The 25796-nt window shown below is 42.5% G+C and overlaps 1 long non-coding RNA gene across 10 annotated transcripts in view; it reads left to right on the forward strand.

Moving 5' to 3' along the window:
• Nucleotides 1–25796, forward strand: part of LOC147349548 (uncharacterized) — a 47125-nt gene that overhangs the window by 15816 nt on the left and 5513 nt on the right. For 3 of the 10 annotated variants that reach the window (XR_015149939.1, XR_015149937.1, XR_015149938.1), the window contains exon 2: nt 4326–4589. This is a non-coding gene — a long non-coding RNA (uncharacterized LOC147349548). The other 7 variants (XR_015149941.1, XR_015149940.1, XR_015149942.1 and 4 more) reach the window with 5 other exon arrangements.

The following is a 25796-nucleotide window of genomic DNA, read 5'->3' on the forward strand; positions in this document are numbered from 1 at the left end:
TCTTTTCCGCTGACCATGTTAAAGAGTTCCTCTTCTCCCATCTCTCTCCTGCATGTAATAGTTGTAATCTTGTGAGGATGCCCATTCTGACAGGTGGGATGTGATTTCTTGTCATTTTGATTGACATCATATTTAGGGATGTAGAGCATCTTGTCCTGTGGCCATTTTTTTTTTTCCTTTCTTAAAGGGTGTGAGGAAAATTTACCTGTTACAGTTGGGTTCTTGAAAGTCAGTTGTGTTTGGAATTTATTTCTGCAAAACCCACCCCAGGACCATTCTAGAGGGTTACTGTCCTTAACAGCCCCATAGGCCTTGTGAATTGGAGCTGATACGCACCAGAGATCAAGTTGTAGTTACAGAAAATGTCCACAAGGCGGCAGCACTTTTCATGCCCAGTTCTGCTTCCTTGGGCAGTCTGATCCTTAGGGAAAGTCAGTTTCCTGTGTGTGAATTACAGTGGAATGGAGAAGACAATGGCAACCCACTCCAGTACTCTCGCCTGGAGAGTCCCATGGACGGAGGACCCTGGTAGGCGGCAGTCCAGGGGGTCTCTAAGAGTCCGGTACGACTGAGCGACTTCACTTTCACTTTTCACCTTCATGCATTGGAGAAGGAAATGGCAGCCCACTCCAGTATTCTTGCGGAGCTTGGTGGGCTGCCATCTATGGGGTCGCACAGAGTCGGACACAACTGAAGCGACTTAGCAGCAGCAGCAGCAGCAGTAGCGTCTGAGCAAACCCCCAACGGCTTGTGTCTCACTACTTCTTCCCCTTAAAGCTGCACACCTCCCCTCCAGACCCATCCATACCTGGGCCAGAGCACCTGGTGAGGTGCCTAGGAGGCTGTGCTCTCAAGAAGGAGGCTTGAATTGGGGTCCCCAGCACAAATTAGACTTGGTCTAGGTTACTTTTCCAGAGTTTGAGGCCAGATGGTCAGGTGACCATCCTTTGGTTGAACCAGGGACTCTGGTTCCAGCCAGAGCAAACCAGACAGTACTCAATTAAGGACACCCTGCCCAGTTGTTCGGCTGCTAATGCTATATGGGAATATAGTTGATTTGCTGTTTTTTTGCTTGTCATCAGTATACAATCGCCTGATTCTGTTATGCATTATGTTTATAAACAGCATATCTGTTCTTTTTTGGATTGTTTTGCCCTAGAGGTTATTGTCGAAGGCAATGGCACCCCACTCCAGTACTCTTGCCTGGAAAATCCCATGGGGGGAGGAGCCTGGTAGGCTGCAGTCCATGGGGTCGCTAAAAGTCGGACACGACTGAGCAACTTGACTTTCACTTTTCACTTTCATGCATTGGAGAAGGAAATGGCAACCCCCTCCAGTGTTCTTGCCTGGAGAATCCCAGGGACAGGGGAGCCTGGTGGGCTGCCGTCTATGGGGTCGCACAGAGTCAGACACGCATGATGTGACTTAGCAGCAGCAGCAGAGGTTATTGTAGAATTTCGAGCAAAGTTCCCTGTGCTGAACATCAGGTGTTTTTTGGAGTATCTGTTAGATATACACATTTCTGTGCAAATGTGGATGGATTGAAGGAAGGAGATAATCCTTGCAAATTGTCTATTACAGATACAGATTTCTGTGTATATGTTAGAGATGCAGATTTTGTGTTTATGTGGGTGGGAGGAGCAAGGAAGGAGATATTCCTTGTGGATTATCTACTGAAGATACTGATTTATATGTGTATATGAGAAAGGAAGGAGGTAATCCTTGTGGATTTTCTATTACAGATACAGATTTCTGTGTATACATTAGAGATACAGATTCTTTGTAAATGTGGAAGGAATGAAGGAAGGTAGGTAGGAGATATTCCTTGTGGATTATCTATTACAGATTCATATTCCTATTTATATGTTAGTCCAGATTTTCTATTTCATCCCTAGCCGTTCACTTTTTTTTTTTTTTGTGGGGGGGACACTTTGTGTTTGAATTCTCAGTCTCTTTTTATGTTGTAAATTAGTTCCATTGCATCTCTTTTTTCATTTTGCATAGAAGGGAGATAGTGTACTATTGTCTTTCCTTGACTGGTTGACTTGGTTAGTGTTAAGGTTCTTCAAGGTCCATCCCTGTGGTGACCAGGGGCATAGTTTCATAATTTCAGCGGCAGTTCTTCATAGTCCATTTTATACATGTACTGCATCTTTAAGCTTTAATCGGTCAGTGGACATTTTCCTGGGTTTGTGTTTTGCTATTGTAAGTAGGGCTGCAGTGAATGTTGGGGTGCACGTGTTTTTTTGAATGGTGGTTTTTCGGATATAAGCCCACGTGAGGGTATGTCAGATTCTAGGCTTAGTTTTTCTGAAGATCTTTTTCTAGCATGTGGAGGCTGTATTTTCTAGGGTTGTTGGCAATCTCCATTCCCACTGACTGTGTCAAGTAGGTTCCATTACTACCCAGCTGTCTCCCACATGTACTGCTGCAGACTTGTGAGGATGGCCATTCTGACAGGTTGGATTTGATTTCTTGTTGTCATTTTGATTGGCATTTCTCCTGTAATAATTAGGGATGATGAGCATATTATCCTGTGACAGTTTGGGGTTTTTTTCTTACAGGTGTGAGGAAAATTTACCTTTCTCCATTGGCTTCTTGAACGTTGGTTGTGTTTGCAATTTATCTCTGCAGTATTCACCGCAGGGCCTTTCCTGGGGGTGAGCATCTGTGTGCTAAGTCCTTCAGTCGGGTCCCACTATCTGTGACCCTGTGGACCGTAGACCACCAGACTCCTCTGTCCATGGGATTCTCTAGGCAAGAATACCGGAGTGGGTTGCCATGCCCTCCTCCAAGGGATCTTCCTAACCCAGGGGTCAAACCAGTGTCTTTATGTCTCCTGCAGTGGCAGACAGTTCTTTACCACTAGCACCACCTGGGAAGCCCTAGTAGAATCCTAAAAAGTCATTAACAACTCACCTAGTCATACAGAAAGAGGTTAAGCTGTAACACCAGGGCAACTGTTAAACCTCAAATGGAATGGTCAGACCGAGGCCTGAGATGTGGGAAGGGTCAGTAGACATGGTGTGGTCTCACCATGTGCCCCCTTGGCAGTGACTGTATTGGCTCAAGGAACAGCTTTTATTGGTCCCACCAGAAGCCTTCCCTTTGAAGGGAGCAGTGCACATCTTTAAAACTGCTCAAAAATCCAAAACTGAGCCCATCGCCTTGAGTAACATGATAATGCATGTCCCTATAGTTAGAAGAAAGGAAATAACTAAATATTTCATAAATTGTTATCTGTGAAAAGATTGTCAAGTTGAGATTTCAAACCTAATTTATTTTACACATCTAAAAAGATTCATCCTGAATGCTCCTCATTGTTAATTATTTAAGAAATGCAAATCAAAACTTCGATGAGGTACCACCTCAAACTGGTCAGAATGGCCATCATTTAAAACTCTCCAAGTAACAAGTGTTGCAGAGGGTGTGGAGAAAAGGGAACCCTCCTACACAGTTGGTGGGAGTATAAATTGGTGCAGTCACTGTAGAGAACAGTATGGCGGTTCCTCAAAAAAACTAAAAATAGTTACCATGTGATCTAGCAATCCCACTTCTAGCCATACGTCCAGACAAAGCCATAATTTGAAAAGGTACATGCAGTATTCCAGAAGTATTTGTGCATACCAGCTGCAGATCTGACAAGAAACCTTACTCTCACATCTGAGATGTTGAATTTGTTTTCACATATTGTCTGCTGTATTTAGACTCTTGGTTCATACTCCATGTAACCCCATAGTGTCATAATTAAATCCAATTTGAATTTTAGCCTTATTTTTTGGATGTGGTTTCCCTGCAGCAGCGTAGGAGCATTCCCTTTTCTCCAGGTCCTGTTTCCTTCTATGACATATTACTTGTTGATATGAATGTCAATTTCATTCTAGCTCAGTTTGAACAAAGAAGCAAAAAATCAGGGGGCCTAAGTTTTCTGTTTTCTTCATGGAGAAAGAGGAAACTGTTAGAAGACTAAGTCCCTGTAGCTCATATGCTCTTTGAGGCACTAATTGTTTGCAGGAGTTTGATTTTATTTTTGAGTGTGACCTTTTATTCATATGATAACAAATAACAGAATTAGAAGAAAGTAATTTGAAATTATGGCTTGCTTCTACCTAGAAAATCTGAACCAAAGGAACAATGGAAACTGCAAAATCATGTTTCCAAACTTTTAAGAATATTTTAGGTTTGCAAATAACTAGTATGCTTGGAATTAAACCAGTATATTTTTATTCTGATAAAGAATGTACTTTTCCAGATTTCCAGTGTGGCTGCTTCCTGCTGAAAACCCGGGATACTGGAATCAGGCCACTTCCTGTCTGTCTTTACAGGACACGGGGAGGCACTGTAAGAAATTCCTGGATCTCCCCTGGGTCCTGACCATCACGTGGCCACAGAAATTGCTAAATTCAGTTTCCTGATGTGGGTGAAGTGTGGAGCCCAGTGATGCTTTCTTCTTCAAGAAATGTACATCCTAGTTCCCACATGAGGGTGAGCCCCCGTCCAACGGTGAGAGACCCTGCATGTGTGTGACCTGTGCCTCCTGGGAGACCAGCCCTAGACTAGTTTGAACCTGACCAAGTTCTGTCTACATGGTAGGTTTAGACCTCTCCAAGTCCTGTCTACACTGATGATGTTTAGACGAGACCATGTACTTTCTGCAGTGAGAACATTTAGGCCTGACTGTACTCTCTGCACTGGGACATAGAGACCCGGGTGCAGGCCTGGCCTGGCCTCTGTCTGGGAAACTTCATGCCTGTGTCTGAGCGTCAGTGCTCAGATGTCTGGGCTCTGGGGCTGGGTGGGCTTCTCTGGGAACCATTCTCTCCTCTGAGTGGGCTTCCCTGGCCCTACCGGGGGTCAGTGCTGCGGTCATGCTCCCAGTCTGTTCCCTGCCAGGTTCACCTCCCTGGGCTCCTGGAGACCCCTCAGGTGGGCCACCTGGTAATCATTCCAATTTTCCAGCACATTCAGGTTGAGTAGGGAGGCAGGTTCACCTGGTGAATTGGTTCCAGGGCACAGGGGTCGGGCAAAAAGTCAACAGGCAGCAGGTGAGGTTGCTGCTGCGACCTCCTTCCAGTCAACTCTCTCCTCCAAAGAGAACAGAGCTGCCCCTCGTCTTCCAGCCCAGCTCTCCTGTTTTCTCAACATCTCAGCGGGACAAGAAAGACAGAGCCTGCCAGAACCAACCAATTCACCTCTAGCATGAGCTTTCAAACGAGTGAAAAGTCATATGATACCAAAGTGAAAACAAGAGGGGCCTGACTTCTCAGGAACAATTGTCAGGGGAGGAGATGGACCCTACACTTCTTTCTAGGATCCCAGGAGGCCCCAGGGTCCTGGCTTGTTCACACATTGGGGGACCACCAACCACAGCCATGGTGTCCTGACTGAGGGGATGTGTGACTCCAGTTTGGAGGTCTGGGCACTGTGTGGGTCTCGCCCCATCCACATGGGTCAGGAATCTATACCCAGAGACCCCATATTTGTACTTTACCTGCAGTGTCTTGTCTCTTCAGAGATTCCCAACCAATGAATTGAGGGTGTTGCCGTGATTAACCTGTGGTCCTTTTTCTTCTCTTTACCTTGTTGCATTCACACGAGTTTAGGCACCTTTGAGTGGGTTGCTGCTCTGTTCTGCAGAATGAAAACCTTTGGAGGTGTCATATTAATATCATAGCATATCACATGTCTAAGTCATAGGGTCACCACTGTCTCGTTTCCCCTTCACTAAGCTCAGGTAATTTAACTTTTATTTTATAGTGGGGTAGAGTTTATTTCCATTGTTTCATTGGTTTTAGGTGTACAGGAATTTGATTTGATTTTACATAGACATACATCTATTCCTATTCCTTTTTGTTCCTAATATAGGTTATTACAGTTTGCTCAGTAGAGTTCACTGTTCTATTCAGTAGATTCTATTTGATTATCAGTTTGATAGCTATTAGTGTGTATATTTTCATCTGAAACTCTTAATTTATTCCTTCCTTTTAACTTTCTTTTTAAAAAATTATTTTAATTGGAGGCTAATTACTTTACAATATTGTGGCAGTTTTTGCCATACATTGACATGAATCAGCCATGGGTGTACATGTGTCCCCCATCCTGAACCCCCCTCCCACCTCCCTCCCCATCCCATCCCTTAGGGTTGTCCCAGTGCACCAGCTTTGAGTGCCCTGCTTCATGCATCAAACTTGGACTGGTCATCTATTTCACATATGGTAATATACATGTTTCAGTGCTATTCTCTCAAATCATCCCACCCTCGCCTTCTCCCACAGAGTCCAAAAGTCTGTTCTTTATGTCTCTTTTGCTGTCTTGCATATAGGGTAATCGTTACCGTCTTTCTAAATTCCATATATATGCGTTAATATACTGTATTTGGTGTTTTTCTTTCAGACTTACTTCACTCTCTATAATAGGCTCCAGTTTCATCCACCTCATTAGAACTGATTCAAATGCGTTCATTTTAATAGCTGAGTAATTAACTTTCTTTTGATAATCATAATTTGGTTTTCTCAATCCGCGAGTCCATTTCTGTTTTGTAAAAGTGTTCCCTGGTATGAATTTATAGATTCCAACTGTCTGCAGTGTCTTACAATATTTGTCTTTTTCTCTCTGACTTACCTCCCTTAGTATGAAAATTTCTCAGTCCACCCATGCGGCTGCCAATATAATTATTTTTTCTGCTTTATGGGTAAGCAGCATCTCACTGTATAAATGCATCACGTAGTCTTCATTTTTCTGTCAGTGGGCATTTTTGTGTGTTCTATGTCTTGGCTACTCTAAACAGTGCTACAGTGAAAATTGAGCACATGTAATTTGAACGATGAATTTCTCCAGATCTAAGCCTGGGAGCGGGGATCGCAGGATCATATGATACTTCTCTGTTTAGTGTTTCACAGAACCTCCGTGCCATTTTCCACAGTGGCTTCACCACTTATATTCCCACCAATATTGTAGGAGGATTCCTTTTTCTGTACATCCTGTGCAGTATTGATTTTTTGTAGATATTTTCAAGGATGGCCATTGTGACCAATGTGAGGTGATACTTCATTGTAATTTTGATTTGCATTGATTTAATAATCCTTGATGTGGAGTATCTTTCCATGTGCTGTTATCATTTTACACCTTGTGGGTACAATTTAACTCTTGAATCTGGCTTGCTGAAACTTGGCCCTGTTTGGAATTCTTTTCTGATGATTCATCTTAGGACACTTCTTGAGGGCAGCTGTCATTTACAGCCCTTTTTGACTTTTGACTTTTGAGAGCATATCAGCACCTGTTTTACTGTGTATCTATTAATCTGAACCAGCTGGTTGCTCCCTGCCCCTTTATTTTTTGGTAGGGTAAGTTTGTTTTTTAAGTCTCTGAGGCTGATTCTCTCTTGTAAAAAGTTCATTTGTATCCATTTTTAGAAATGATGTCCTATGATAGCTGTCTTTCCCTGATCACTTAGTATATCAATTCAGATTTCTTCCCTGTAACTGGAAACGGCATTATTTCATCCTTCTTTATTCTGAGTAGTATTGTATTGTGCATATGTACCCCATCTTCTGTATCCATCCATCTGTCCTTGTACATTTAAGTTGTTTCCCTCTCTTTACTATTGTACCCAGTGTTGCCATGATCACTGGGGTGCAGGTATCTTTAAAAAATATTTTTTTCTGGATCTATGCCTAGGTATGGGATTTCTGGGTCACTTGGTACTTCTATTTTTAGTTTTTTAGAGAGCCTCCATAATGTCCTCCCTCGTGGATGTACCCATTTACATTCCCACCCACACTGTCAGAGGGCTTTCTTCTCCCCACACCTTCTGCAGAATTTATTGTTGTAGGTTTTTTGAGATGGTCACTCTAATCGTTGTGAAGTGTTACCTCATTGGACCATTGAGTTGCCCTTCTCTAAGAACTAATGATTCTGACCATCTTTTCTTGTACTTTATGGCCATCTGTGGAGAAATGCACATTTAGATCTTTGGCAATTTTTCACTGGATTCTTTATTTTTTGATATTGAGCTTTATGAGTTGTTTGTATGTGTGGAGAGAAATTCCCTGTGAGTACCTTCATTTGCTAGAATTGCTTCCATTCTAGGTTGTCTTTTTCTTTCACTGATGATTTGCTTTGCTGTGCAAATGCTTCTAAGGTCTATTAGGTCCCATTTGTTTATTTTTATTTGTCCTGATTCTAAGTGGTGAATCAAAACAGAACTTTGCTGCACTTCCTGTCACAATGTGTTCTGCTTTTTTCCTTAGGAGTTCCGTTGTATCTGTCCTTTTATTTAGCCCTTTAATCTATTTGCAGTTTATTTTTGTGTATGGTGTTAGGGAATCATCTAATTTCAATCTCATTTTCATGCTAAGGAACCTGCCTGTGTCCTCCACAGTGGGTGCTCCCAATTTCCATTCCCAGCATTAGTGTGCGAGGGTTCCCTTTGCTCTATATCCTCTCCAGGATTTTATTGTTTATAGAGTTTCAGCCTATGGCCATTGTGAGTGGTGTGAGGTGGTACCTCACTGAAGTTTTGATTTGCGTTTCTCTCATATTTAGCGATGCTGGCATCTTTTCATGTGATTTTTTTTAAACACTGTGAGTTAAACTTTCTCAAATTGTCTTCTTGAATGCCTTCCCTATTTTGAATATTGACCTCGTTTAGGACATTTCTTGAGGGCAGGTGTTTTTTATTTATAGCCCCTCAGGCTTTGTGAATGTTAAGTGCCGATGAGCATCGGTTTTACAGTTGTTATGGAAAATAGCCACCAGGGGTGCAGCATGGCTTAATGCCTAATTCGAGTTACTGGGGGAACCAGACCTTAGGGAAAGTCCGGTTCCTGGTTTGTCAATTAAGGTGGAATGTGCCACAAGAAACACTTAGAGCTTGTGTCCTGTTCCTTCTTCCTTCCTTACCCCATCCCCTGGACACATCCAAGTTTCTGCAACACCACTCTGGGGAGGTTCATCCATAGGTGGGGCAATCCTAAGGAAGGGGTTTGGAGGTGGGAACCCCAACACCAGGAGACATGGAGCCCACAGGGTTTTTCAAAGCTCTTCCAGCCCAGAGGCTCCACATCCTTTGGGTGCAGTAGGTATAGTTTCACTGTAGGAGGGTCCTCCTGGAACTGGAGGTTGTGGGCCCGTGCAGAAAACAGGCTCACCAGGTCCATGGGGCAGGGCTCACTGGCTGGCACATCCTTCCCAGCTCCGTCAGCCCCGTGACAGTCCGTCCTTGGGAAACAAGCCTGCCCAGGCTTCACGGATGTGACAGCAGCCCAGGTCACCAAGGCCTGAGGGGAATAGAGTTGACATTCACGTTTTATAACTTGTGTTTATTGATGTATAGGTGACTTACAATGTTGTAGGGTTTATTTATTTTTTAAGTGGACAGCAACATGATTCACTTATGCATAGACGTGTACATGTCCTTTTTTGGGTTCTCTTCCCATATAGTTTATTGTGTGCTGTTGAGTGCGCAGTAGTGAGGGGTCCTCGCTGATTATCTCATAAAGAGTAGTGTGTGTGTGTTCATCTCCACCAGCTCATTTCTCACTGCCCAACACATTTCCCTTTTGGTAACTGTTAGGTGCTTTGCTGTGTTGTGGCCTTTCCTGGTGGCTCAGCTGGTAAAGAATCTGCAATGTGGGAGACCTGAGTTTGACCCCTGGGTTGGGAAGATCTCCTAGAGAAGGGAAAGGCTACCCACTCCATATTCTGGCCTGGAGAATTCCATGGACTGTATAGTCCATGGGGTGGCAAAGAGTTGGACACTGACTGACTTTCACTTGCTATGTTATAGGGCCATTTCTGCTTGCAAAGAAGTTCATTTGTATCCATTTTTAGAATCCACCTCCATATGATGATATGGTACTTGCCTTCCTTTGTCTCACTTCACTTAGTATCCTCTCTACTTCCTTCCTTGTTTTGGACATGGTATGATGTCACCCTTTTATGACTGAGTAATAATCCACTGTGTGCGTGTACCCCATCTTTTTTCCCATTCATCTGTTCTTATCCACTTAGGTTGCTTCCAAGTCTTGGCTATTGGACATGGTGCTGCCAAGAACATTGGGTGCACCTGTCTTTTAAAAATAATGGTTTTCTCTGGATCTATGCCCAGTAATGGGATTTCTGGGTCCTATAGAACTTCAGAAGGAATGATGCTAAAGCTGAAACTCCAGTACTTTGGCCACCTCATGCGAAGAGTTGACTCATTGGAAAAGACTCTGATGCTGGGAGGGATTGGGAGCAGGAGGAGAAGGGGACGACAGAGGATGAGATGGCTGGATGGCATCACTGACTCGATGGACGTGAGTCTGAGTGAACTCCGGGAGTTGGTGATGGACAGGGAGGCCTGGCGTGGTGCGATTCATGGGGTCGCAAAGAGTCGGACACGACTGAGCGACTGATCTGATCTGATCTGATAGAACTTCTCTGTTTAGTTTTTAATGAACCATGACCTGTTCTTCTTCATGAATGTATTGACTTTTATTCCCATCACCAGGTAGGAGGTTTCTTTTTTCTACATACCCTCTCCAGAATTTATTGTTGTAGATTTTTGGTTCTGACCATTCTGACCTTTGTGAGGCATAATACATTGTACTTCTGAGCTGCAGTTCTCTAATACTTACAGATGCTGAGCATCTTTTCATGTAGTTCATGGCCACTTCTATGCCTTCTTTGGAGAAATGTCCATTTGAATCTTGTGCCTCTGTTTGATTGCATTTCCTTTGATATTGAGGTGCATAAACTGTGTATTTTGGAGATAAATTCCTCATGGGTGGTTTTTTTTTTTTTTTTTTTGCAAATATTAGATTTTGAGGGTTGTCTTTTTGTTGTCTTTATGGTTTCCTCTGCTCTGGAATCATGTTTTAAAATTTTAATTGGAGGCTAATTACAATATTGTGTTTTTTGCCATACATTCACATGAATCAGCCATGGGTGTACATGTGTTCCCCATCCTGACCCTCCCTTCAATCTCCCTCCCCATCCTACCCCTCAGGGTCATCCCAGTGCACCAGCCCTGAGCACCCTGCCTCACGCATCAAACCTGGACTGGCGATCTATTTCACATATGATAATATACATGTTTCAATGCTATTTTCTCAAATCACCCCACCCTCGCTTTCTCCCACAGAGTCCAACAGTCTGTTTTTATATCTGTGTCTCTTTTGCTGTCTTACATATAGTGTCATCGTTACCATCTTTCTAAATTTTCTATATATGCATTAATATACAGTATTGGTGTTTTTCTTTCTGACTTACTTTGCTCTGTATAATAGGCTCCAGTTTCATCGACCTCATTAGAACTGATTCAAATGTATTCTTTTTAATGGCTGAGTAATATTCCATTGTGTATATGTACCACAGCTTTCTTATCCATTCATCTGCTGATGGACATCTAGGTTGCTTCCATGTCCTGGCTATTATAAACAGTGCTGTGATGAACATTGGGGTACACGTGTCTCTTTCAATTCTGGTTTCCTCAGTGTGTATGCCCAGCAGTGGGATTGCTGAGTCATATGTCTGCCATCATTTTTAAGGGGAATTCAGTCCCAGTTATTTATTTTTGTTTTATTTTTCATGATTCTAAGAGGTGGGTCAAACTAGAACTTGCTGTGTTCTATGTCAAAGCGCATTCTACCTTTTTCCTCAAGAGTTTTGTATTATCTGTCCTTTGGGTCTTTAATCTATTTGTAGTTTATTTTTGTGTATGCTGTTAGGGAGTATTCTAATTTGATTCTTATTTCTTAAAAGCCTGTGCGCTGTTCTCCACGAGGCTATTGCTGGTTTACCTTTTCACTGGCAGTCTAGGAGGGTTCCCTTTTTCTCACGATTTCTCCAGCATTTATTGTTTCTCTAGTTTTGGACAATGGCTGTTGTGAACCATGTCAGGAAATGCCTCATTGTAGTTTTGATCTGCATTCCTCTAATAAGTAGCAACGTTGACATCTTTTCATGTTATATTTTCTAAAGGGTGTGAGTTAAACTTACCTCTTCAATTGGCCACTTGGACGCCTGCCTTGTTTCCCATCTACACAGATGTCTATGTGATTTGTTGGGTTTTTTTCTTTATAGGTTAATACAGAGTGTGGAGTAAGTTTCCTTGTGTTATGCAGTAGGTCCTGGTGACTGATTTTATGAATAGGATTGTGCATGTATTAGTCTGAAGAAGCTCACTTCTCCCTGCTCCACATCTTTATATCTTGGTGATGGGAAGTTTCTAAGTCTGTGATTCTGTGTCTCCAGGCAATAAGTTCATGTTTATCCATCTTTAGATCACACCTAGAAGTGATCATGCAATATTTGTCTGTCCTTGTCTCCCTTACCTGGAATGATCATCTCTACTCACTTTCCTGACGCTGGACTTGGCATTACTTCCAACTTCTTTAGAGTTGAGAAACATTGCTTTATGTACACGTTCCCCATCATATGTTTCCATTCACGTGCTTCTACAATCAGCTTGCTTTCCTGTCTTACCTAGTGGGGCCGAAATCACAGGGTTGCCTGTCTCTGTTAAAATTTTGGTTGTCTCCACTGGCTGCCTTGATGGGAAGATGTCTCGCTGTCCAGATGTGAAGATGCAAGCCTGCTCAGGAATGGGAGACAAGCCCAGGTCAGGGAGGAGGGAGGGAGGAAGCTCGGTATTGCCTTTTCTTTAATCTCATGTCTATGCTATGTTGGAGTACAGTCACTTTGGAGTTTTGTGTTTGCAGGGTACTGCCCCCTGCGTCATCTATGCCATATGCTCACAGCGTGTCTTTTCTTTTTGGATTCTGTTGCCGTAGATGTTATGGCAGAAGGTAGACCAAGTTCCCTGTGCTGAACATCAGATCCTTCTTGAGTATCTATTAGAGATACAGGTTTCTGTGTATGTGTGGAAGGAAGATAGGTAATGATTTTAGATTGTCTATTACAGATACAGATATCTCTGTATATGTTTGAGATACAAATTTCTGTGTATATTTGGAAGGAAGGAAGGAAGGAAGAAAAGAGAATCCTTGTGGATTCTCTATTACAGATACAGATTTCTGTTAGACCTGACCTCCTAATTCATCCTTGCTCTTTCAGTTTTCTTGGGACCCTTTGTGTGTGTGTGAATTCTCAGAGTCTCTTTTTGAATAAGTGTGTTCCTTTGTATCTCGCTTTTTATTTTGCCCAGAGGGACATCATATGCTATTTTCTTTCTCTTTTTGGCTGACTTCACTTATCTATGATTCTCCATCCTCCATCATTGTGACAATTAGTGGCATAATTTCAAAATTTCAGTGGTGGTTTTTCATAGCTGAGTAATACTCCATTGTATATATGTACCACATCTTCTTTAACTTTTAATCTATTAGATGACATCTTTCTGGTCCTGTGTCTTGGCTACTGTAAGTGGTACTGCAGTGGATGTTGGGGTGCATGTGACTTTTTCAGTGATGGATTTCTCAGGATATAGGCCAGGTGGGGGTCTGTCAAGTCATGGACTGAGCTATTTTGAAATTTTATTCACAGGACAGCCTGTGAAGGCTGTCCTTGCTAGGGGATTTTGCCAATGTCCATTCCCACTGACTGTGTAGGGGTTTCCTCTCTGCCCAGCTCTCTCCTGCATCTATTCTTAGTAGACTTGTGAGGATGGCCATTCTGTTAAGTGTGACTTGATTTCTTGGTGTCTTTTAGTTTTTTGGTTACATTGGAATGAAGCAGGGTAAAGACTAATAGAGTTTTGCCAAGAAAATGCACTGCTCATAACAAACACCCTCTTCCAACAACACAAGATAAGACTCTATACATGGACATCACCAGATGGTCAACACCAAAATCAGATTGATTATATTCTTTGCAGCCAAAGATGGAGAAGCTCTATACAGTCAGCAAAAACAAGACCAGGAGCTGGCTGTGGCTCAGACCATGAACTCCTTATTGCAAAATTCAGACTTAAATTGAAGAAAGTAAGGAAAACCACTAGACCATTCAGGTATGACCTAAATCAAATCCCTTATGATTATACAGTGGAAGTGAGAAATAGATTTAAGGGCCTAGATCTGATAGAGTGCCTGATGAACTATGGAATGAGGTTCATGACATTGTACAGGAGACAGGGATCAAGACCATTCCCATAGAAAAGAAATGCAAAAAAGCAAAATGACTGTCTGGGGAGGCCTTACAAATAGCTGTGAAAAGAAGAGAAGCGAAAAGCAAAGGAGAAAAGGAAATTTATAAGCATCTGAATGCAGAGTTCCAAAAAATAGCAAGAAGAGATAAGAAAGCCTTCCACAGCGATCAATGCAAAGAAACAGAGGAAAACAACAGAATGGGAAAGACTAGAGATCTCTTCAAGAAAATTAGAGATACCAAGGGAACATTTCATGCAAAGGCCTCGATAAAGGACAGAAATGGTATGGACCTAACAGAAGCAGAAGATATTAAGAAGAGGAGTCAAGAATACACAGAAGAACTGTACAAAAAAGATCTTCACCACCCAGATAATCACGATGGTGTGATCACTGACCTAGGGCCAGACATCCTGGAATGTGAAGTCAAAGTGGGCCTTAGAAAGCATCACTACGAACAAAGCTAGTGGAGGTGATGGAATTCCAGTTGAGCTCTTTCAAATCCTGAAAGATTATGCTGTGAAAGTGCTGCACTCAATATGCCAGCAAATTTGGAAAACTCAGCAGTGGCCACAGGACTGGAAAAGGTCAGTTTTCATTCCAGTCCCAAAGAAAGGCAATGCCAAAGAATGCTCAAACTACCACACAATTGCACTCATCTCACACGCTAGTAAAGTTATGCTCAAAATTCTCCAAGCCAGGCTTCAGCAATACGTGAACCATGAACTTCCTGATGTTCAAGCTGGTTTTAGAAAAGGCAGAGGAACCAGAGATCAAATTGCCAACATCCTCTGGATCATGGAAAAAGCAAGAGAGTTCCAGAAAAATATCTATTTCTGCTTTATTGACTATGCCAAAGCCTTTGACTGTGTGGATCACAATAAACTGTGGAAAATTCTGAAAGAGATGGGAATACCAGACCACCTGATCTGCCTCTTGAGAAATTTGTATGAAGGTCAGGAAGCAACAGTTAGAACTGGACATGGAACAACAGACTGGTTCCAAATAGGAAAAAGAGTACATCAAGGCTGTATATTGTCACCCTGCTTATTTAACTTATATGCAGAGTAGGTCATGAGAAATGCTGGACTGGAAGAAACACAAGCTGGAATCAAGATTGCTGGGAGAAATATCAATAACCTCAGATATGCAGATGACACCATCCTTATGGCAGAAAGTGAAGAGGACCTCAAAAGCCTCTTGATGAAAGTGAAAGTGGAGAGTGAAAAAGTTGGCTTAAAGCTCAACATTCAGAAAACGAAGATCATGGCATCTGGTCCCACCACTTCTTGGGAAATAGATGGGGAAACAGTGGAAACAGTGTCAGACTTTATTTTTTTGGGCTCCAAAATCACTGCAGATGGTGACTGCAGCCATGAAATTAAAAGACGCTTACTCCTTGGAAGGAAAGTTATGACCAACCTAGATAGCATATTCAAAAGCAGAGACATTACTTTGCCAACACAGGTTCGTCTAGTCAAGGCTATGGTTTTTCCTGTGGTCATGTATGGATGTGAGAGTTGGACTGTGAAGAAGGCTGAGTGCCGAAGAATTGATGCTTTTGAACTGTGGTGTTGGAGAAGACTCTTGAGAGTCCCTTGGACTGCAAGGAGATCCAATCAGTCCATTCTGAAGGAGATCAGCCCTGGGATTTCTTTGGAAGGAATGATGCTAAAGCTGAAACTCCAGTACTTTGGCCACGTCATGTGAAGAGCTGACTCATTGGGAAAGACTCTGATGCTGGGAGGGATTGGGGGCAGGAGGAGAAGGGGACGACAGAGGATGAGATGGCTGGATGGCATCACTGACTCGATGGACGTGAGTCTGAGTGAACTCTGGGAGTTGGTGATGGACAGGGAGGCCTGGCGTGCTGCGATTCATGGGGTCACAAAGAGTCGGACACAACTGAGCATCTGATCTGATCTGATGTTTATTAAAAACTGTTACAAGTTCTTGTTGTCTTTATGATTGGCATTCCTCCTGTAATAATTAGGGATTTTGAGCAACTTGTCCTGTGGCCCATTGCTTTATTTTTTTTTTCTTAAAGAGTGTGAGGAAAATTTACCTATTGGCATTTGGAATTTATTGCTGCAATACGTGTTACAGGACCTCTCCTGAGGGCAGCTATCATTAACAGCCCTCCAGGCCTTGTGAAATGCAAGAAATTGAGGAAAATAATAGAATGGGAAAGGCTAGAAATCTCTTCAAGAAAATTAGAGAAACCAAGGGAACATTTCATATGAAGATGGTTCCAATAAAAGACAGAAATGGTATGGACCTAATAGAAGCAGAAGATATTAAGAAGAGGTTGCAAGAATACACAGAAGAACTTAGGTACAAAAATGTCTTAATGACCTGGATAACCATGATGGTGCGGTCACTCACCTAGAGCCAGACATCCTGGAGTGTGAAGTCAAGAGGGCCTATGGAAGCCTTGTGTGTGCTCAGTCGCTTTAGTAGTATCTGACTCTTTGTGATCCCATGGACTGTAGCCTGCCAGGCTCCTATGTCCTTAGGATTCTCCAGGCAAGAATACTGGAGTGGGTTGCTGGGCCCTCTTCCAGGGGATCTTCCTGACCCAGGGACTGAACCCATGTTTCCTACATTGCTGGCAGATTCTTTATCACTGAGCCGCCTGGGAAGCCTGGAAGAAGCATTGCTATGAACAAAGCTAGTGGAGGTGATTGAAATCCTGCCAAGCTATTTCAGATCCTAAAAGATGATTCCGTTAAAGTGCTGCACTCAGTGTGACAGCAAATTTGGAAAACTCAGTAGTGGCCACAGGACTGGAAAGGTCAGTTTTCATTCCAATCCCACAGAAGGACAATGCCAAAGAATGTTCAAACTACCACACAATTGCACTATTTTCACATGCCAGCAAGGTAATGCTCAAAGTCATTCAAGCTAGGCTTCAACAGTACATGAACTGAGATATTCTAGATGTACAAGCTGGATTTAGAAAAGGCAGATGAACCAAAGATCAAATTGCCAACATCCATTGGATCATAGAGATTTCCAAATTTGCTGTCATATTGAGTGTAGCATTTTAACAGAATCATCTTTGAAGATTTGAAACAGCTCAGCTGGATTTCAGTCACCTCCACCAGCTTTGTTCAGACATTCAATCGTTTCCAACTCTTTGCGACTCCATGGACTGCAGCACACCTGGCTTCCCTGTCCTTCACCATCTCCCAGAGGTTGCTCAAACTCCTGTCTATTGAGTTGGTGATGCCATCCAGCCATCTCATCCTCTCTCATCCCCTTCTCCTCCTGCCTTCAATCTTTCCCCAGCATCAGGGTCTTTTCCAGTGAGTCAGCTCTTCACAGCAGGTGGCCAAAGTATTGGAGCTTCAGCTTCAGCAATAGTCGTTCCAATGAATATTTAGGGTTGATTTCCTTTAGGATTGACTGGTTTGATCTCCTTGCTGTCCAAGGGGCTCTCAAGAGTCTTCTCTAATACCACAGTTCAAATGCATCCGTTCTTTGGTGTTCAGCCTTCTTTATGGTCCAACTCTCACATCCATACATGACTACTGGAAAAATCATAGCTTTGACTATATGGACCTTATCTATTAGAGACAGAAATTTCTGTGTATATGTGGAAGAAAGGGAGTGAGGGAAATAATCCTTGGGTTTATCTATTGCAGATTCATATTTATTTATGTTAGTACAAAGTATAGAGGCTGCACTCTCAGGAAGGAGGCTTCAGCTTGGTGAGTCTACCCTGTATCCTCGGAGCCAGAGGGTCAGGCCACCATCATTGGGGTGCACGAGGGATTCTGGTCCCAGCGAGAAAAAATCCAGACAGTACAGGTTTAAGAGACCCTAACACTATGAAGGGTATCTCTGTGAAGGGCACCCTGCCGGGCCATCTCAACCCCACCAGGGGCCAGCCCTGGGACTCAGGTCTCCTCAGGTCCAGGGATGGAATAAGAGCCCATGTCTTGGAGGTCAGAGGGAATAAAGTAGGCATTACTTTTCTTTCCTTTTCCTTAGTCTCATTCCAGTGCTCTGTTGAAGTCTAGTCAATATGCAGTTTTGTGTTTGTCCTCAGCATACAACGAACTGATTCGGTTATGACAGATGCATTCAGCATATGTGTAGCTGTTTTTGTTTTGATTTTTTTCCATGGAGTTTACTGAACAAGGTCCAGTAAAGTTCTCTATTCTGATCATCAGGTCCCTGTATCTCTATTTATTAGAGATACAGATTTTTTTGTACATGTGCAAGGAACCAAGGAAGGAAATAGTCCTTGTAGACTATCTATTCCAGCAACAGATTTCTATGTGTATATTAGAGATTTCTATGTGTATATTATACTTCTGTGTATATGTGCAAGGAAGGAAGAAATCGAGGAAGGAAGGCCAGAAGTAAGCCTTGTGGATTAGCTCATACAGATACAGATTTCTGGATATATGGTAGACATACAGATTTCAGTGCCTATGTGAAAGGAAGATAGGAAGGAAGGAGGAGATAATCCTTGTGGATTATGGAGACACAGATTTCTGTGTACATTAGTACTGAATGCCTAATTCATCCCTGGCCCTTTCCTTTTTCTTTTTCATTTTTTTTACTTTACAATATTGTATTGGTTTTGCCATACATCAACATGCATCCGCCACAGGTGTACACGTGTTCCCCATCCTGAACCCCCCTCCCACCTCCCTCCCCATACCATCCCTCTGGGTCATCCCAGTGCACCATCCCCAAGCTTCCTGTATCCTGCATCGAACCTGGACTGGCGATTCATTTCTTATATTATACATGTTTTAATGCTGTGTTGGTATTCTCAGAGTCTCTTTTTGTAAAATTAGTTCCCCTGTATCTCTCTTTTATTTTAAATTTTGTGTAGAAGGGTTAAGTTCAGTCACTTAGTTGTGTCAGACTCTTTGGGACCCCTGGACTGCAGCACGCCAGGCCTCCCTGTCCATCACCAACTCCCGGAGTTTACTCAAACTCATGTCCATCGAGTTGGTGATGCCATCCAGCCATCTCATCCTCTGTCGTCGCCTTCTCCTCTCACCTTCAACCTTTCTCAGCATCAGGGTCTTCTCCAAGGAGTCAGTTCTTCGCATCAGGTGGACAAAGTATTGAAGTTTCAGCTTCAGCATCAGTCCTTCCAATGAATATTCAGGATTGATTTCCTTTAGGATGGACAGGTTGGATCTCCTTGCAGTCCAAGGGACTCTCAAGAGTCTGCTCCAACACCACAATTCAAAGGCATCAATTCTTCAGCGCTCAGCTTTCTTTATAGTCCAACTCTCACATCCATACATGACTACTGGAAAATCCACAGCTTTGACTAGACAGACCTTTGTTGGCAAAGTAATGTCTCTGCTTTTTAATATGCTGTCTAGGTTGACAGCATATTAAACTTTTCTTCCAAGGAGTAAGCATCTTTAATTTTATGGATGCAATCACCATCTGCTGTGATTTTGGAGCCCAAAATGATAAAGTCTGTCACTGTTTCCACTGTTTCCCCATCTATTTGCCATGAAGTGATGGGATCAGTTACCTTGATCTTAGTTTTCTGAATGTTGACTTTTAAACCAACTTCTTACTCTCCTCTTTCACTTTCATCAAGAGACTCTTTAGTTCCTCTTGGCTTTCTTCCATAAGAGTGGTGTCATCTGCATATCTGAGGTTATTGATATTTCTCCTGGCAATCTTAATTTCAGCTTGTGCTTCATCCAGTCCAGTGTTTCTCATGATGTACTCTGCATACAAGTTAAACAAGCAGGGTGACAACACACAGCCTTGACATACTCCTTTCCCGATTTGGAACCAGTCTGTTGTTCCATGTCCAGTTCTAACTGGTTCCTGACCTGCATACCGGTTTCTCAGGAGGCAGGTCAGGTATTCCCATCTCTTTCAGAATTTTCCACAATTTATTGTGATCCACACAGTCAAAGGCTTTGGCATAGTCAATAAAGCAGATGTTTTTCTGGAACTCTCTTGCTTTTTCCATGATCCAGAGGATGTTGGCAATTTGATCTCTGGTTCCTCTGCCTTTCATAGATCCAGCTTGAACATCTGGAAGTTCATGGTTCATGTACTGTTGAAGCCTGGCTTGGAGAATTTTGAGCATAACTTTACTAGTGTGTGAGATGAGTGCAATTGTGCGGTAGTTTGAGCATTCTTTGGCATTGCCTTTCTTTGGGACTGGGCTGAAAACTGACCTTTTCCAGTCCTGTGGCCACTGCTGAGTTTTCCAAATTTGCTGACATATTGAGTGCAGCACTTTCACAGAATCATCTTTTAGGATTTGAAATAGTTCAACTGGAATTTTATCACCTCCACTAGCTTTGTTAATAGTGATGCTTCCTAAGTCCTAGTTGACTTCGCATTCCAGCATGTCTAGCTCTAGGTGAGTGATCACACCATCATGATTATCTTGGTTGTGAAGATCTTTTTTGTACAGTTCTTCTGTGTATTCTTGCCACCTCTTCTTAATATCAACTGCTTCTGTTAGGTCCATACCATTTCTGTTCTTTATTGTGCCCATCTTTGCATGAAATGTTCCCTTGGTACCTCTAATTTTCTTGAAGAGATCTCTAGTCTTTCCCATTCTATTGTTTTCCTCTATTTCTTTGCATTGATCACTGAGGAAGGCTTTCTTATCTCTCCTTGCCATTTCTTGGAACTCTGTATACAAATGGGTATATCTTTCCTTTTCTCCTTTGCCTTTCACTTCTCTTTTCATTGCTGTTTATAAGGCCTCTTCAGACAACTGTTTTGCCTTTTTGCATTTCTTTTTCTTGGGGATGGTCTTGATCACTGTCTCCTGAACAATGTCGTGAACCTCCATCTGTAGTTCTTCAGGCACTCTGTCTACCAGTTCTAATCCCTTGAATATATTGTCACTTTCACTGTATAGTCGTAAGGGATATGATTTAGGTCATACCTGAATGTTCTAGTGGTTTTCCCCACTTTCTTCAATTTAAGTCTGAATTTGGCAATAAGGATTTCATGATCTGAGCCACAGTCAACTCCTGGTCTTGTTTTTGCTGACTGTATAGAGTTTCTCCATCTTTGGCTGCAAATCTGATTTTATTGTTGACCATCTGATGATGTCCATGTGTAGAGTCTTCTCTTATGTTGTTGGAAGAGGGCGTTTGCTATGACCAGTGCAGTAGAATGGTTATTATCTGCTATTTTCTTCCTCTCTTTCTGACTTCATTTAGTGTATGATCCTCCAAGGTCTACTATTATGGCTACCAGGGGCATAATTTCCTAATTTCAGTAGCAGTTTTTAATGGCTGAGTAACAGTCTGTTGATATACATACTACACCTTCTTTAGGCTTTCATATGTCAGCGGACGTCTTCCTAGGTCTGTACTTGGCTGTCGTAAGTAGTGCTGGAGTGAAAGTGGGGTGCTCGTGTCTTTTTGAATGATGGCTTTATTTTTGGAATATAAGCACAGGTGAGGATATATCAGATTCTAGGCTTAGCTTTTTGAAAGACTTTCTCTAGTATGCAAAGGCTGGCCTTCCTAGAGGCTCTTTGCAATGTCCATTCCACTGACCTTGTTGGAAGGGGATTCCATCATCTGCTGATGCTCTCCCACATTTATTGTTTGTAGAATTGTGAGGATGACCATTCTGACGGGTAGGATTTGATATCTTGTTGTTTTAATTGGCATTTCTTCTATAATAATTAGGGATGCTGAACATCATGTCCTGTGGTCATTTGGATTGTTTTTTGCATTTTTTACCTTAAAGGGTGTGAGGAATATTTATGTGTTGCAATTGTCTTCTGGAGAGTCAGTTGTTTTTGGAATTTATTTCTGCAATGCCCACCCCAGGAACTTTCCCCAGGGCAGTTGTCATTAATAGCCCTCTGCTGTTGCTGCTAAGTCCCTTCAGTCATGTCCAACTCTGTGCGACCCCATAGACGGCAGCCCACCAGGCTCCCCCGCCCCTGGGATTCTCCAGGCAAGAACACTGGAGTGGGTTGCCATTTCCTTCTCCAGTGCATGAAAATGAAAAGTGAAAGTGAAGTTGCTCAGTTGTGTCCGACTCTTAGCGACCCCATGGACTGCAGCCCACCAGGCTCCTCCGTCCATGGGATTTTCCAGGCAAAAGTAGCCCTCTGCTGCTGCTGCTGCTGCTGCTAAGTCGCATCAGTCGTGTCCGACTCTGTGCAACCCCATGGACTGCACCTACCAGGCTTCTCTGTCCATGGGATTTTAGCCCTCTAGGTCTTGTTATTTGGAGGTGACAGTGAGCCCTACTGATCAAGTTGTAGTTAGTACTTCTTCATGCCCCACACGGTTCCTTTGGCAGCCAGAACCTTAGGAAATAATGGTTTCCTGAGCTGTAAATTAAAGTGCAACATGCCTGAGCCAACACCCAAGGGCTTGTATCTCAGTAGTTCTTCCCCCTAAAGCTTCACCCCTCCCCTCAAGGCTCATTCCAACCTGGGTCACAGCCCCTGCTGAGGGGCCTAGAAGGCTGCACTTTCAGGAAGGAGGCTTGGGTGACCCCAGTACTGGGAGACTTGGAGGCTAGGTGACTTCTCTAAGGTCCTAGAAGTCAGAGGGCTGAATCATCATCTTTTGGTTTACTAGGGATTCTGGTGCCCATCAGGGCAAATGAGACAGAACAGGTTAAAGAGAGGACTCAATTAAGGGCACTCTGCTGGGCTGTTGGACCCCATTCTTGGCCAATCGTGGGTTCCGAAGCTGCTCAGACTCCAAGTATGGGATAGCAGCCCAAGTCTGGGAGGTCAGAGGAAATAAGCTAGGCATTGATTTTCTCTCCTTTTCTCAGTGCTAAGTGGGAATATAGTTGATTTGCCCTTTTGTTCTTGGCAGTATACAGCCATTTGATTGAGTTATGGTATATATTTACATATAGAATGTCTGTTCTTTTTTGAATTGTTTGCCATATAGCTTATTGCAGAATTTCGAGCAAAGTTTCCTGGCCTGAACATCGGGTGTTTGTGGAGTACCAGTTAGATATACATATATGTGTCAACGTGGAAGGAAAGAGAGGAGGAGGTAATCCTTGTGGATTATCTATTAGAGATACAGATATCTGTATGTACATTAGTAGCGACCTCCTAATTCATCCCTGGACCTTTGCTTCTTTTTTGGAATCCTTTGCCTGTACTTGAATCTCAGAGTCTCTTTGTATTGTAAATTACTTCCTCTGTATCTTTTTTTTCTTTTTTTAACATTTTCTGTAGAAGGGACATGATCTGCTATTTTCTTCATCTGATGCTGACTTCATATAGTGAATTCTCCTCCATAGTCCATCCATGTGGGGACCATTGGCATAAATTCATAATTTCAGTTGTGGTTTTTGAAGTATGAGTAATAGCCCATTAAATATATGTACCACATTTCTTTAAGATTAAGTCTGTGGAACTTTTCTTGGGTCTGTGTCTTGGCAATTAGAGGTACCACTGCAGTGAACATTGGGGTTCATGTGTCATTTTGAGTGATGGTTTTTCATAATAATGGCAAAGATGTGGATGTTAAAATCCTTGGTTTAGCTCTCTGGAAGTTTACTGTTCTGACCTCTGGAGCCTGTCTATTCAAGGAGTTGTTGCCAAAGTCTATTCCCTGGGGATGTGAAGATGGGGTTCCATCATCTCCCTTCAAGAAGCCAGTGGAAACAGGTAAATTTCACTCTCACCCTTTAAGGGAATAAAGGAAAAAAAAACATGAAAACCATTCAGCGAGAAAACAGGATGTTCAGCAACCCTAATTATGACAGGAGGAATGGCAATCAAAATGACAAGTAATCAAATCCAATCTGACAGAAAGGCCATCCTGACTATCTGCAAATAGTAAATGATGGAGAGAACAGGGAGATGATGGACCCCCCCCCCCCAGTAAATGCTGTGGGAGTGGATATTGGTAATAGACCCTAGAAAGGACAGCCTCTACAGTCCAGAACTAAAAATTTCAAGAGAGAGAAGCCTAGGATTTTCATATCCACACATGGGCCTCTGTTATGAAAAACCATCACTCAGAATGACACATGCACCCCAACATTCACTGCACTGATGCATAAAACAGCCAAAACAGAGACCAAGATGAAGCCCATCGACAAATTAAATCTTACAGAAGTGTGTGCATATATACAATGAGTCTTATTATTCAGACTTGAAAAACCGGCACTAAAATTATTAAAATAGGCCAATGGTGTCCCCCAGATGGACCTCTGAGCAACATACACTAAGTGAAGCCAGCAATTAACAAAAATGGCAGACAATATCCCTTCCAGGCAGAATAAGGAGGTACAGAGGAAGTAATGTAAGACACAGAAAGAAAGTTTGACTTTCAAATACAAAGAATTCCAATTTTTTTTTTTTTAAGGGAAAGTGCCAGGGATGAATTAGAAGGTTGCTACTAACCTATACACAAAAATCTGTACCAGTAATAGATAATCCACAAAATAGATAATCCACAAGGATTATCTCCTTCCTTCCTTCCATGTATGCCCTGAAATCTGTATTTCTAACATGCTTGTTGTCATTTAATTGGTAAGTCGTGTCTGACACTTTGCAACCCCATGGACTGTAGCCCACAGGCTCCTCTGCCAATGGGATTTCCCAGGCAAGAATACTGGAGTGGGTTGCCATTTCCTTCTCCAGTATCTCTAACATACCCAGAGAAATAGGCATCTCTATTAGCTAATCCACAAGGATTCTCCTCTGCCTGCCTGCTTGCCTTCCTTCCTAATTCATTCCTGATAGTTTCCATTTATTTATTTTTTGGGAATCATTTGTGTTAGAATGTCAGATTCTCTTTGCATGTTCTGCACTACCTCCCCTGTACCTCTTTGTTATTTTGCCTAGAAGGGACGTCGTCTGCCATTTTCTTCCTTCACTGCCGGCTTCACTTTAGTGTGTAATGCTCCAAAGTCCATCCTGTGGGACCATTGGCCTGATCTCGTAATTTCAGTGGTAGTTTTTCAAGTCTGAGTAATAGCCCATTGAATATATGTACCACATTTCTTTTTTTTAATTTTATTTGGAGGCTAATTACTTTTCAGTATTGTGATGGTTTTTGCCATACACTGACATGAATCAGCCACGGGTGTACATGTGTCCCCCATCCTGAACCCCCCTCCCACCTTCCTCCCCATCCCACCCCTCTGGGTTGTCCCAGTGCACTGGCTTTGAGTGCCCTGTTTCATGAATTGAACTTGGACTGGTCATCTGTTTCACATATGGTAATATAGACGTTTCAATGCTATTCTCTCAAATCATCCCACCCTTGCCTTCTTCCACAGAGTCCAAAAGTCTGTTCTTTACATCTGTGTTTCTTTTGCTATCTTGCATATAGGGTTACCATCTTTCGAATTTCCATATATATGCATTAATATACTGTGTTGGTGTTTTTCTTTCTGACTTACTTCACTCTGTAAATAGGCTCCAGTTTCATCCACCTCATTAGAACTTACTCAAGGGTGTTCTTTTTTTTATAGCTGAGTAATATTCCATTGTGTATATGTACCACAACTTTCTTATCCATTCATCTGCTGATGGACATCTAGGTTGCTTCCATGTTCTAGCTATTGTAAACACTGCTGCATTAAAAATTGGGGTACACGTGTCTCTTTCAATTCTGGTTTTCTTGGTGTGTATGCCCAACAGTGGAATTGCTGGGTCATAAGGCAGTTCTATTTCCACTTTTTTAAGGAATCTCCACACTGTTCTCCATAGTGGCTGTACTAGTTTTCATTCCCACCAAC

This window comes from Bos grunniens, chromosome 21 (assembly GCF_055505025.1).
Source record: "Bos grunniens cultivar Pamir isolate PY7600 chromosome 21, Bosgru_T2T1.0, whole genome shotgun sequence".
In the NCBI taxonomy this organism is placed as follows: domain Eukaryota; kingdom Metazoa; phylum Chordata; class Mammalia; order Artiodactyla; family Bovidae; genus Bos; species Bos grunniens.